Here is a 14,610-nt window from a genome sequence, read left to right as displayed (position 1 = left end):
GGAACCACAGACCTCAGAGATGAGAACTGGCAACTGAGCTCTGAGCTGGGTGTGCAAGTGGCTTAGCTCTCTGCTTTCTACACTCCCACTGCTTCTTGTTGTTCACCAAATCCCGAGGCTCATTCTGCTGTGGTAGAGGCAGGGCACTGGATGAGATGAGAAGCAGAACATTCTCTCAGCCCCTTGGTCCACTTACCCCTCCCTCCCTCCCTTCAATCCAACTTTCCATCCATTCATCCATCCTTCCTTCCCACATCCATACATCTATCCTTTTTTTCTTTCTTGTTTTAACCAGTTATTCTATTTTCAGTTCTCTGCTGGGCACTGAGGATACCAAAAAAACCCACCAAAACCCAAAACCAACACCCCAAACAAACACAAATCCTGGCCCTGAAGGATCTGAGATCACTTCTCAGGGAGCAGACACAGGAACTGCAACTGGAAACAGGGCAGGTGAGGGTCATGAGCCCCAAACAGGAAGGAAGCTCCAACTCTACTCTTAGGAGGGAAAGAGAGAGATGACCTTGCTTCTGTTTCTCAAGTCTGGGGTTAATAAATACGATTGCATTCATTTTTATATCCATGGTGTTGTATAGTTTACAAAGCTTTATAAGGACTTGAATTATTGGCAGGAGTGAGTGTGAAGATGCAAAAGACTCATTGATGCAGTTTCTCTTGTTTCATACTTTTCTCCCAAACACAGAAACAAGAGACTGAAGTTTAATTTTACATGTGTGAAGTGTTTACTCTAATCCCTTCTTATGCTTACTGTTTCCAAAGACCTGGAGGAAACTTTTACAAAGGGCCAGATTGGGCCACGCAGGGAGCAAGAGATTTTGCCTATGAGCCTCTGGGGATCTATACCATGCAGAACACGGACAGATGATTAAAAAAACTGAAATTAATTGAGCTGTAGGAAAAAAAAATCATCACAAGCTACCTTCAAAGAATCTAATCATTACTTTTTTTTCCCCCTTTTCATTCTGGAGAGTCAGAGGGGTCCCTTGCTTCTTTTAAAAAAGCAAAGAGTGTACAGCAAAAATAGGAGTTAGTTCTACTTAATAACCACCTGAAAAGGGATAAGGGTAGCACAGGGAGAGGGTGGAAGGTGGAGGCACGGAGGAGGGGAAAAGAAGAGAGAGCTAGTGGAAGATGGGTGGGGCACCGGGTCCTGCTTGTCGGGGTTACCAGTTCTACCAACTGCCCTTGGCATCTCACAAGAGAAGACTGGCCAAAGCTCTCAGAACAGGCTGACAGTAGGGTGCTGTTTCTGACATATAGGGCACCGATTAGAGCAATATTACCTGCAAGGCTTGAGGACATCAACCTCCACACCTGTAACCCAGGGAGCCACACCTGAAAGGCAGCCCCAGGATCAACTCCACATGCCTCTAAAACAAGGGCCGCACAATCGCGGAGACCTGATCAAACCGAATGACATTTCTAATCACAAGGAAACTAATCACGAGGAACCAGACGGGGGACTTTGGTTCTTAGTTGAACACATTGCTTTACAGAAACAAATATGACAAGCTCCCAGCCCAGCCTGCAACAACGTGTTCCTTTGTGTTTTAGAAACATGTAATCGGTTTAACTGATTGCCTGTGATGGTTAGAGCATCCTGCTAGGGTCTGCCCTGGTCACAGAGGAATAAAACCCAAAGCAAGGCAGCCAGCTGACTGCAAACTCGAGGGCTCTGCTCAGGGCTGTGGGGACACTGCTTGGGGAGGGGCCGTCACCCGCAAATGGAAGCATGACAGAGTCCAAAGGCTGGATGGTGAAGGATGAGGACCGAATGCACTCGAGACTAAACATAACAGAATTTCAAAGACAGGCATTTGGTTTATATTGAACTTGAGAGAAAGCAGGAGGAGGAAACCTTTACCGAGATGCCCAAGGCACTTCTGGTTTTAGAAGTTTGTAACATGGGTTGTCCCACCGACGTGACTTTAAACGGAGGTGGTGCCTTTTGTCACAGGTATGCCTCCAGGACTCCTGTGAGTCACCTGCAAGTCCAGTTTGGTGCCCCAAATGGGAGAAGAGTGGGAGAGAGAAAACGAATAATGAGAGAGAGGAAAATAAATTTCTAAGTTATTGGGCAAAAGTTGGATGAGAAAGAAACAAGTTAGGGGTGAAAGAGATGTTGAAAACTTGTCCCAGCAGAGTTTGGTTACTACCTGGAGTGACACTCACGGGTGGGAGGCCTCGGGGTGGATTGGGAGGAAGGGATTCTATGAAGAATGTGATGGTTAATTTTATGGGTCACCTTGACTGGGCCAAGGGATGCCAGGTAGCAGGTTCAACATTATTCTGGGGTGTCTGTGAGGTTCTCTTCGCAAGTGATGAGCATTTGAATCAGTAGAGTAAGAAGACCACTGTCGAGTAAAGAAGATGACTATCCTCAATGTGTGGGCACCATCCAATCCTTCGATGGCCGGGAGAGAACAAAGACGGGGAGGAGGGGACATCTACTCTCTGCCTGACTGCTGAGCTGGACGTGGGCTTTCTCCTGCCCTCTGACTGGGACTTACACTATTGGTGTCTCTGGTCCCCAGGCCTCCAGGTTTGGACTGAAATACACCACCAGCTCCCTGGGTCTCCAGCTTGCAGACAGATGGTGGGACTTTCTGCCTCCATAATCGAGTGAGCTCTGTGTGATAAGTCCCCTGCTCTCTGTCTGCATGGATATGCATATCCCATTGGTTCTGTTTCCGGGGAGAACCTTGACTAACACAAGAAAGGAGTATTTTGCAAATCTGATGGTCGTGATTCAACATGGTGGTGTCTATTGAACATAAACTTAGGACACACCATTTGCCAAGCAAAAATGTGGCTTAAAAATCGGCATTTATTAAAATATGTAGCATAGTCTGCTACCTACTAAGCACTGTCTTCCGTCAGGGAGTAATGCCTGAAAGCAGCTAGGCTGGGATTTCCAGGGTTGGGGTCAAACGGACCTAAAATATCCAGTCCCACACCCTGATCTGCCAGGAAGGAGATAGAGGTGATCATGGGCTTTCCTCAGCTTCTGTTCCAGTGGTTCCCAAACTTTTGCATGGATCTGAGTCACCTGGGAGGTTTGTTAAAACAGACTGCTGGGCCCCCAACCCCAGAGAACCTGATTCAGTCGGTCTGGGGTGAGGTCCAAAAATCTGCATTTCCAGTAGGTTCCAGGGGAACGTGGCTGCTGCTGGAGGGGTGTCGGGAAGACCCACACTTTGGGGACCACTGCTCTGCCTGCTGCGGTTTCCTCTTCACCAGGCTCTCGGATTTTAGCTTCTAGGCCCTGTTTAGTGAAATGTCCTTGACGTCTAGTACTTTAGGGAGATGTATGCAGCCTCGCAATGCCGAGGCCATTTGCTGTCGTGGACCCTGCTCCGTGCTTTCTGGAGGAATCGCAGGGAGCCAGGCTTCTGAGGCTGGAGTCCTTGGAACGTTGATTCCCAGCTCCTGGCTACAAAGAATAACACTTTCTCTCTGCTGCCGTCTGTGTCGACTTCCAGATGCAGCCAAGCGTCTGAACTTCAGGAATACGCTGTAAGTGTACGGACTTGGTGCGGACAGATGGCTCTGATCACAGCCCCGGTGTGAATCATTATTTCCCTCAGGATGTTCCTTCCAATGGCTGAAGGAAGTGACAGATGACTGGAAGAGATCCAGAGACGTTGCATAAATCTCTGTCTTACCAGTGAACGAGGGCAGGCCACCGTGGATTGAGTTTCCTCTGGTGTTTTTTATATTTCCAAGTGAATCCAGGCCCCTGGTAAAGCCTGGCCCTTGAGCAGCTTCATAAAGTAAAGGAGAGGGCGTGCTGCCATTTTCTGCACTGAAAACAGCAGAATAAAACTATAACTTGGGGAGCGGCTGCATCCGAGTGCATGGCAGGATGGGGATGCTTCTCTCCCTTCTGGGGATTTGCCAGACTGAACCCTCAGCTGCACCTTATTTCCTCAGGAGGTCCTTTTGCCCAAACTGGGACATCTGGTCCTCTTAGGAGATCAGAATGCCCACCTGGGCTGGTTCCTGGGGGGGACACTGAGGAAGGCAGGTACCCGGGGTCAGGAGTATTTCTCATGGCGCTCAGGAAGCTACAGCCAGAGTGGGGACCCAGCCCCTGCCCAGTGCAGGCAGGACTTTTTTTTTCTGTTATAGTTTTTTTTTTTTTTTATTCAAACAGAAAGTCACAAAAATTATAATCATCCTCATCAGTTCACTCAGTGCCATGTAATTAATTTTTTTTCATCTTGATCTTTTGTTAGCACTTTTATGAATTCATCAGTTTTCCATTAGAGTTCTGAAAATGCTTATTCATTCAGTTCAGCAGTATAGTCAGTTACCAGAAACCTGTACTTGTCAGAGTCTTTTCCATGAATTCCTTGAAGATGAAACCCTTTTATAGGAACATTTTTGCAAAAGCATCAGAGTACACCCAGAACTGTCTGTAATTGACAAAAGACTTAAAAATGACCATGGTTAAAGATTTAATGAAAGTTCATAATAATGCAATTGACAAGGAAATTTAGTTATTTCTGAGATATACATTTTAAAATAATAACTAGAACTATGACTTATAACATACCAGAACATATAAGATTTTTAGGAATTTCATGTAACGTCTGAAACATTTATATTCACATATTTCCATACAAATAACCCAAAGAAAGTTTAGTACTAGTTTTGTTTTCTTTTTAATTTTATTTTATTTACATTTTTATACAGTACGTTCTTATTAGTTGTCAATTTTTTTTTTTTTTTTGTGGTACGCGGGCCTCTCACTGTTGTGGCCTCTCCCGTTGCGGAGCACAGGCTTCGGACGTGCAGGCTCAGCGGCCATGGCTCACGGGCCCAGCTGCTCCACGGCATGTGGGATCTTCCCAGACTGGGGCACAAACCCGTGTCCCCTGCATCGGCAGGCGGACTCTCAACCACTGCGCCACCAGGGAAGACCTAGTCATCAATTTTATACACATCAGTGTATACATGTCAATCCCAATTGCCCAATTCATCACACCCCCACCCCCACTCCCCCGCGGCTTTCCTCCCTTGGTGTCCATACGTTTGTTCTCTATATCTGTGTCTCAACTTCTGCCCTGCAAACTGGTTCATCTGTACCATTTTTCTAGGTTCCACATACATGGTGTTAATATACGATATTTGTTTTTCTCTCTGACTTACTTCACTCTGTGACAGTCTCTAGGTCCATCCACGTCTCAACAAATGACCCAATTTTGTTCCTTTTAATGGCTGAGTAATATTCCATTGTATATATGTACCACACCTTCTTTATCCATTCGTCTGTCAATGGGCATTTAGGTTGCTTCCGTGACCTGGCTATTGTAAATAGTGCTGCAGTGAACATTGGGGTGCATGTGTCTTTTTGAATTATGGTTTTCTCTGGGCATATGCCCAGTAGTGGGATTGCTGGATCATATGGTAATTTTAGTTTTAGTTTTTTAAGGAACCTCCATACCGCTCTCCATAGTGGCTGTATCAATTTACATTCCCACCAACAGAGCAAGAGGGTTCCCTTTTCTCCACACCCTCTCCAGCATTTGTTGTTTGTAGATTTTCTGATGATGCACGTTCTAACTGGTGTGAGGTGATACCTCACTGTAGTTTTGATTTGCACTTCTCTAATAATTAGTGATGTTGAGCAGCTTTTCATGTGCTTCTTGGCCATCTGTATGTCTTCTTTGGAGAAATGTCTATTTAGGTCTTCTGCCCATTTTTGGATTGTGTTGTTTGTTTCTTTAATATGGAGCTGCATGAGCTGTTTATGTATTTTGGAGATTAATCCTTTGTCTGATGATTCGTTTGCAAATATTTTCTCCCATTCTGAGGGTTGTATTTTCATCTTGTTTATGGTTTCCTTTGCTGTGCAAAAGCTCTGAAGTTTCATTAGGTCCCATTTGTTTATTTTTTGTTTTTATTTCCATTATTCTAGGAGATGGATCAAAAAAGATCTTGCTGTGATTTATGTCACAGAGTGTTCTTCCTATGTTTTCCGCTAAGAGTTTTATAGTGTCTGGTCTTACATTTAGGTCTCTAATTCATTTTGAGTTTATTTTTGTGTTTGGTGTGAGGGAGTGTTCTAATTTCCTTCTTTTACATGTAGCTGTCCAGTTTTCCCAGCACCACTTATTGAAGAGACTGTCTTTTCTCCATTATATACCCTTGCCTCCTTTGTCATAGATTAGTTGACCATAGGTGTGTGGGTTTAATCTCTGGGCTTCCTATCCTGTTCCATTGATCTATGTTTCTGTTTTTGTGCCAGTACCATATTGTCTTGATTACTATAGCTTTGTAGTATAGTCTGAAGTCAGGGAGTCTGATTCCTCCAGCTCCATTTTTCTCCCTGAAGACTGCTTTGGTTATTTGGGGTCTTCTGTGGCTCCATACAAATTTTAAGATTTTCTGTTCTAGCTCTGTAAAAAATTCCATTGGTAATCTGACAGGGATTGCATTGAATCTGTAGATTGTTTTGGGTAGCATAGTCATTTTCACAATATTGATTCTTCCAATCCAAGAACATGGTATATCTCTCCATCTGTTGGTATTATCTTTAATTTCTTTCATCAGTGTCTTATAGTTTTCTGCATACAGGTCTTTTGTCTCCCTAGGTAGGTTTATTCCTAGGTATTTTATTCTTTTTGTTGCAATGGTAAATGGGAGTGTTTCCTTAATTTCTCTTTCAGATTTTTCATCATTAGTGTATAGGAATGCAAGAGATTTCTGTGCATTAATTTTGTATCCTGCAACTTTACCAAATTCATTGATTAGCTCTAGTAGTTTTCTGGTGGCATTTTTAGGATTCTCCAAGTATAGTATCATGTCATCTGCAAACAGTGACAGTTTTACTTCTTCTTTTCCAATTTGTATTCCTTTTATTTCTTTTTCTTCTCTGATTGCCATGGCTAGGACTTCCAAAGCTATGTTGAATAATAGTGGTGAGAGTGGACATCCTTGTCTTGTTCCTGATCTTAGAGGAAATGCTTTCAGTCTTTCACCATTGAGAATGATGTTTGCTGTGGGTTTGCTGTATATGGCCTTTATTATGTTGAGGTAGGTTCCCTCTATGCCCACTTTTTGGAGAGTTTTTATCATAAATGGGTGTTGAATTTTGTCAAAAGCTTTTTCTGCATCTATTGAGATGATCATATGGCTTTTATTCTTCAATTTGTTAATATGGTGTATCATATCGATTGATTTGTGTATATTGAAGAATCCTTGCATCCCTGGGATAAATCCCACTCGACTGTGGTGTATGATCCTTTTAATGTGTTGTTGGATTCTGTTTGCTAGTATTCTGTTGAGAATTTTTGCATCTATATTCATCAGTGATATTGGTCTGTAATTTTCTTTTTTTGTAGTATCTTAGTCTGGTTTTGGTATCAGGGTGATGGTGGCCTCATAGAATGAGTTTGGGACCGTTCCTTCCTCTAAAATTTTTTGGAAGAGTTTGAGAAGGATGGGTGTTAGCTATTCTCTAAATGTTTGATAGAATTCACCTATGAAGCCATCCGGGCCCGGACTTCCGTTTGTTGGAAGATTTTTAATCACAGTTTCAATTTCATTACTTGTGATTGGTCCGTTCATATTTTCTATTTCTTCCTGGTTCAGTCTTGGAAGTTTATACCTTTCGAAGAATTTGTCCATTTCTTCCAGGTTGTCCATTTTATTGGCATAGAGTTGCTTGTAGTAGTCTCTTAGGATGCTTTGTATTTCTGCACTGTCTGTTGTAACTTCTCCTTTTTCATTTCTAATTTTATTGATTTGAGTCCTCTCCCTCTTTTTCTTGATGAGTCTGGCTAATGGTTTATCAATTTTGTTTATCCTCTCAAAGAACCAGCTTTTAGTTTTATTGATCTTTGTTACTGTTTTCTTTGTCTCTATTTCATTTATTTCTGACCTGATCTTTATGATTTCTTTCCTTCTGCTAACTTTGGGTTTTGTTTGTTCTTCTTTCTCTAGTTCCTTTAGGTGTAAGGTTAGATTGTTTATTTGAGATTTTTCTTGTTTCTTGAGGTAGGTTTGTAGAGCTATAAACTTCCCTCTTAGAACTGCTTTTGCTGCATCCCATACATTTTGGATCGTTGTGTTTTCATTGTCATTTGTCTCTAGGTTTTTTTTTTATTTCCTCTTTGATTTCTTCAGTGATCTCTTGGTTATTTAGTAACGTATTGTTTAGCCTCCATATGTTTGTGTTTTTTACATTTTTTCCCTGTAATTCATTTCTAATCTCATAGCACTGTGGTCAGAAAAGATGCTTGATATGATTTCAATTTTCCTAAATTTACTGAGGCTTGATTTGTGACCCAAGATGTGATCTCTCCTGGAGAATGTTCCATGTGCACTTGAGAAGAAAGTGTAATCTGTTTTTGGATGGAATGTCCTATAAATATCAATTAAGTCTATCTGGTCTATTGTGTCATTTAAAGCTTCTGTTTCCTTATTTATTTTCATTTGGGATGATCTGTCCATTGGTGTGAGGTGTTAAAGTCCCTCACTATTATTGTCTTACTGTCGATTTCCTCTTTTATAGCTATTAACAGTTGCCTTATGTATTGAGGTGCTCCTATGTTGGGTGCATATATATTTATAATTGTTATATCTTCTTCTTGGATTGATCCCTTTATATTATGTAGTGTCCTTCCTTGTCTCTTGTAACATTCTTTATTTTAAAGTCTATTTTGTCTGATATGAGTATTGTTACTCCAGCTTTCTTTTGATTTCCATTTCATGGAATATCTTTTTCCATCCCCTCACTTTCAGTATGTATATGTCCCTAGGTCTGAAGTGGGTCTCTTGTGGACAGCATATATATGGGTCTTGTTTTTGTATCCATTCAGCAAGGCTGTGTCTTTCGGTTGGAGCATTTAATCCATTCACGTTTAAGGTAATTATCGCTATGTATGTTCCTATGACCATTTTCTTAATTGTTTTGGGTTTGTTTTCGTAGGTCCTTTTCTTCTCTTGTGTTTCCCATTTAGAGAAGTTCCTTTAGCATTTGTTGTAGAGCTGGTTTGGTGGTGCTGAATTCTCTTAGCTTTTGCTTGTCTGTAAAGCTTTTGATTTCTCCATCGAATCTGAATGAGATCCTTGCTGGGTAGAGTAATCTTGGTTGTAGGTTCTTCCCTTTCATCACTTTAAGTATATCATGCCACTCCCTTCTGGCTTGTAGAGTTCCTGCTGAGAAATCAGCTGTTAACCTTATGGGAGTTCCCTTGTATGTCATTTGTCATTTTTCCCTTGCTGCTTTCAAGAATTTTTCTGTCTTTAATTTTTGCCAATTTGATTACTATGTGTCTCGGCATGTTTCTCCTTGGGTTTATCCTGTCTGGGACTTGCTGCGCTTCCTGGACCTGGGTGGCTATTTCCTTTCCCATGTTAGGGAAGTTTTCGACTATAATCTCTTCAACTATTTTCTCAGGTCCCTTCTCTCTCTCTTCTCCTTCTGGGACCTCGATAATGTGAATGTTGTTGCATTTAATGTTGTCCCAGAGGTCTCTTAGGCTGTCTTCATTTCTTTTCATTCTTTTTTCTTTATTCTGTTCCACAACAGTGAATTCCACCATTCTGTCTTCCAGGTCACTTATCCGTTATTCTGCCTCAGTTATTCTGCTATTGATTCCTTCTAGTGTAGTTTTCATTTCAGTTATTGTATTGTTCATTTCTGTTTGTTTGTTCTTTAAATCTAGGTCTTTGTTAAACATTTCTTGAATCTTCTCGATCTTTGCCTCCGTTCTTCTTCTGAGGTCCTGGATCATCTTCACTATCATTATTCTGAATTCTTTTTCTGGAAGGTTGCCTATCTCCACTTCATTTAGTTGTTTTTCTGGGGTTTTATCATGTTCCTTCATGTGGTACATAGCCCTCTGCCTTTTCATCTTGTCTATCTTTCTGTGAACGTAGTTTTTGTTCCACAGGCTGCAGGACTGTAATTCTTCTTGCTTCTGTTGTCTGCCCTCTGGTGGATGAGACTATCTAAGAGGCTTGTGTAAGTTTCCTGATGGGAGGGACTGGTGGTGGGTATAGCTGACTGTTTCTCTGGTGGGTGGAGCTCAGTAAAACTTTAATCTGCTTGACTGCTGATGGGTGGGGCTGGGTTCCCTCCCTGTTGGTTGTTTGGCCTGAGGCGACCCAACACTGGAGCCTACCTGGACTCTTTGGTGGGGCCAATTACAGACTCAGGGAGGGCTCATGCCAAGGAGTACTTCCCAGAACCTCCACCACCAGTGTCCTCATCCCCACGGTGAGCCACAGCCACCCCCCGCCTCTGCAAGAGACCCTCCAACACTAGCAGATAGGTCTGCCTCAGTCTCCCCTGGGGTCACTGCTCCTTCCCCTGGGTCCCGATGCGCACATGACTTTGTGTGTGCCCTCCAAGAGTGGAGTCTCTGTTTCCCCCAGTCCTGTCAAAGTCCTGCAATCAAATCCCACTAGGCTTCAAAGTCTGATTCTCTAGGAATTCCTCCTCCCGTTGCCGGAACCCCAGGTTGGGAAGCCTGATGTGGTGCTCAGAACCTTCACTCCAGTAGTTGGACTTCTGTGGTATAAGTGTTCTCCAGTCTGTGAGTCACCCACCCAGCAGTTATGGGATTTGATTTTACTGTGACTGTACCCCTCCTACTGTCTCATTGTGGCTTCTCCTTTGTCTTTGGATGTGGGGTACCCTTTCTGGTGAGCTCCAGTGTCCTCCTGTCGATGACTGTCCAGCAGCTAGCCGTGACTCTGGCGTTCTCACAACAGGGAGTGAGCGCACGTCCTTCTGCTCCACCGTCTTTGTCCCTTATCTAGCCAGGACCTTTAACATGGCTCCAACAGCATTCCACAAGGCCAGAGATAACAGCTGTCCATGTTATTGATGTTCCCTCCTTCCCCCCCATCTCCCTTCCTTCTTCCCTCCCTCCCTTCCTTCCACCTAGCCATCCATCCATCCATCCATCACGTCTGTGTGTCTATGTATTTATCTGTCATCCATCTATCTATGTCTATCATTTATCTGTCTATGCCTTATTTAGTAGAAATGTATTACATGTCCAATACACGGTTCTGAGCTGGGTGTTGGGAGGGGAAAGCAAAGATCTTAGGTCCCCTCCAGGACCTAAGTGATATCATCTCTTTTCTGGGGTTCTCTTTTAGGATGGGGGAAACTTTCCCTAAATCTCCCTAACAGACATCCCTCATCTTTCTGCAGCTCCCCCCAGCCCTGCCCCACCGCCCACTCAGCAGACATTGGGCAGATGTGGACTAATGTTCATTCCTGAACCAATTGTTGGCAATGAAGTGATGGAGATTTGCTTAGACTAATCACTGGGGTGAAATGGGTGTTGGGGGCCCACAAAGGGACCGCCAGGGAACACAGTAAAGGCCACCTACTGTGGCCTAGGACACGTGCGACGTGGCATCAGGAAATACAGTGGAAAGGAAGGAGGGCAGGGAGATTTATTCTGGAGGTGGAGGGGACCTTCTGAGGGATTTTAAGGAATAACAGGAGCTGGGAGACAGACAAACAGATGCAGAGGCTGGAGGCACGAGATGCGAGGCCCGTTAAAGTTTCTTTGAGGAGTGGGGGAGGGGTAAGGAGAGGTGGCAGTGAGGGACAACAGTGAGGAAGGTTGTGCCCTCCAGCTCAGATGTAAAGCAACTGGACTGACAGAATGACTGCATTAAGTCTAGATGGTGGTCTCGTGAATTTAAGCCTGAGTTCCTGGGAAAATGGCAGTCAGTCTCTCTCTCTCTCTCTCTCTCTCTCTCTCTCTCTCACACACACACACACACACACACACACACACACACACACACACACACACACACACGCACGCACACAGTAAAGGGATCAAGAGATGGAGCTGGCTGACCACCCCCTTCACTCAGCTTAGGACCCCGGTTCCACCTGTAGCATTCCCTCAAGACCAGGCTGAAACGTCAGCAAAACCCTGTGCAGGTTTGGGGATAAGGTGTGCAAAATGCAACCTCCTTCTGGACTTTGCCCCAGCTCTGCTGGCCAAGAAGATGCATCCTCATCTAAGGCTTGGACCAGCCTCCCTGGGCACCTGCTGTGCACGTCATACAGGAGGGAGGAGAAGGACCTGTCTGCCATGAGGGCCGAGGCATGTCTGTGTCCCTCTTGGAGCCAGATGTCATGTCCTTGCTCTCTTGTCCTCCTTTGGGACAACCTAACCTGACTCAGTTCTGGCCCTGCAGGACACTGGACTTGTAGGAGGACTGGCCGCTGGGCAGAGCAGAGGCCACATTTTCTCTGACACAGCCTCACGCCAACATTTAAGGAACAGGGAGACAGGAGGGGCAGCAGAAAGAGTTTCCATCTGAGCTGAGGGAAAGAAAACACTATTTTCCAAAATAGCATATTCTCAGGAAATCAAGCATTCAAAGGGAGACGGAAGCTTAAAGTCCGACACACTTCACCTGGAACAGGTCAGGTACACGGCCTAAGTGAGCCCAGAGACCCATCAGGGCCTGTCAGCATTTTACTCCCCCAGATGGAAGAGGGCCTTTTGATTTAGACCAGAGAGAAGAAATCCGGGCAACTGGGACTTCCCTGGTGGTCCAGTGGCTAAGAATCTGCCTTGCAATGCAGGGGATGCGGGTTCGATCCCTGGTCAGAGAACTAAGATCCCACATGCTGCGGGGGCAACTAAGCCCACGTGCCACAACTACTGAGCCCTCGAGCCACAACTAAGAGCCCATGTGCTGCAAGCTACAGAGCCCACGTGCTCTAGAGCCTGCACATCACAAGTAGAGAGAAGCCTGTGCACTGCAATGAAGTAAGACCTGACACAGCCAAAAATAAAAATCAATAAATATTAAAAAAAAAAAGAAAGAGAAATCCAGGCAACTGAATTCACATCTCCCAGGTCTGTTCCTGCTTCTCAAACAGCACATCAGTCAAGGAAAATCTCAGGGTTGGGTGCACCCGCCTGAACTTAGGGAAGGTGCCAGCCATGGCTCACCGTCTGAATGCAGACTGGCAGGCCAGCATGTCCTTGTCCCACAGGCTCAGAGCTAAGCTACGTGCTGAATTATGTTTGCCTTCAAGGACACTTACCCCAAAGCTTGGTTAAAGACCCCATCTCCAAATGCAGTCACGTTGGGAGTTATAGATTCAACATGAACTGGGGGTAAGGGGGATGTAGTTCTGTCCCTAACATAGCAATATTTGGTTTACTTCCTCTGTACTGTAAGATTCTAAAGATCTGAGACCTTTTTTTTTTTTTTTTGCAGTATGCGGGTCTCTCACTGCTGTGGCCTCTCCCGTTGCGGAGCACAGGCTCCGGACGCGCAGGCCCAGCGGCCATAGCTCACGGGCCCAGCCGCTCCGCGGCATGTGGGATCTTCCCGGACCGGGGCACGAACCCGTGTCCCCTGCATCGGCAGGCGGACTCTCAACCACTGCGCCACCAGGGAAGCCCTGAGACCATTTTTTTAAAATTAATTTTTATTGGAGTATAGCTGTTTTGGGGACCATGTTATATTCACCTTCCCCAGTATCTGGCACAGAGATAATCCACACATACTGGTTGAATGAATGGATGAAGGCAGGGCTACAGGGCTGCCACGTACAGCTGCCCAGACTGTGTACTTCACAACTCCACCCAGACTACGGTGTGAATAGAGCCTCCTGGAGTTATGTAGGACTATGTCCAGTTGGATGACCATGCTCCTTCTTCTAATGAAGAGAATTTGGGGTGTGCTTTTTTCTTAATTTCCCCAAAGTTGCTATGCTATGCTCCCATAGCTGTGTAAACTCTATGTACCTCAAGTGTAAGTATTATTATATCAATTAGGCTGTGAATAACAGAAAGCTGACCTCTTGTCTTACACAAAGGAGGATTCATTATTTTTACATAATAAGTCTGGGGGTAGCTAGGTACTGCCTGTGGTTTAGAGCAGAGGTTGACAAACTTTTTCTGTAAAGAACCAGATAGTAAACATTTTCAGTTTTTTGGAACATATGTTGCAACTACTCTACTTTGTCATTACAGGGCAAAGTCAACCACAGATGAATTGCATGGCTGTGTTCCAATAAAACTGTATTTACAAAAATAGGTGGTGGGCCAGAATTGGCTCATGGGCCACAGTTTGCCAACCCCTGGTTCCACGGAAGATTGAAAAGAGAGAATGCCAGGGAGGAACGGTCGGGAAATGGTTAAGATGGTCCTGTGCTGCAGAAGGTTCCTAAGCTCGTCTCCACAGTTGCCACAAGTTCAGCTGCCCTTTGGGGTTTCTGACCTTTGAACCAACAGTGATCAGGGTGTCCTGGCAGAGCGACCCAGCCTCACGACCCGTCCACAGTGCCTGGAGGGTGAAAGAGGCCACAGCACCCTATCCTCAAGCCAGAGAGTCAGCGAAAACCAGAGATAAATCAGGGCAACTTCCACTTCAGCAATCAGCCCCGCCATGCTGGTGGTCGGCGACAGACTGCCACCCAGAGGGACACAGAGTAGACCCTCCGGGCCCTCTGTGATGCCCCCGAAGCCTGGTCCTCTCACCCCTGCAGAGGGAGATGTCCTCCTTCCCCCCCCCCCACCACACCGTACCTCCCACCACGGCGCATGGGCCTGGGCCCGACCCTTAGTGGAGGCTCTA

At 44.9% G+C, this 14,610-nt stretch overlaps 1 protein-coding gene across 8 annotated transcripts in view; it reads right to left on the bottom strand.

Moving 5' to 3' along the window:
- The window catches only part of LOC113628238 (calmodulin-alpha-like), a 135,987-nt gene that overhangs the window by 13,619 nt on the left and 107,758 nt on the right, over nt 1-14,610 (bottom strand). The gene's annotated exons all lie outside the window — the stretch shown is intronic.

The sequence above is a fragment of the Aethalodelphis obliquidens genome, unplaced genomic scaffold (genome assembly GCF_003676395.1).
Source record: "Aethalodelphis obliquidens isolate GAN/ISIS:26980383/991018 unplaced genomic scaffold, ASM367639v1 scaffold23, whole genome shotgun sequence".
NCBI lineage: Eukaryota > Metazoa > Chordata > Mammalia > Artiodactyla > Delphinidae > Aethalodelphis > Aethalodelphis obliquidens.
Note: the sequence above shows the minus strand (reverse complement) of the source record. Positions and strands in the feature narration are given on the sequence as shown.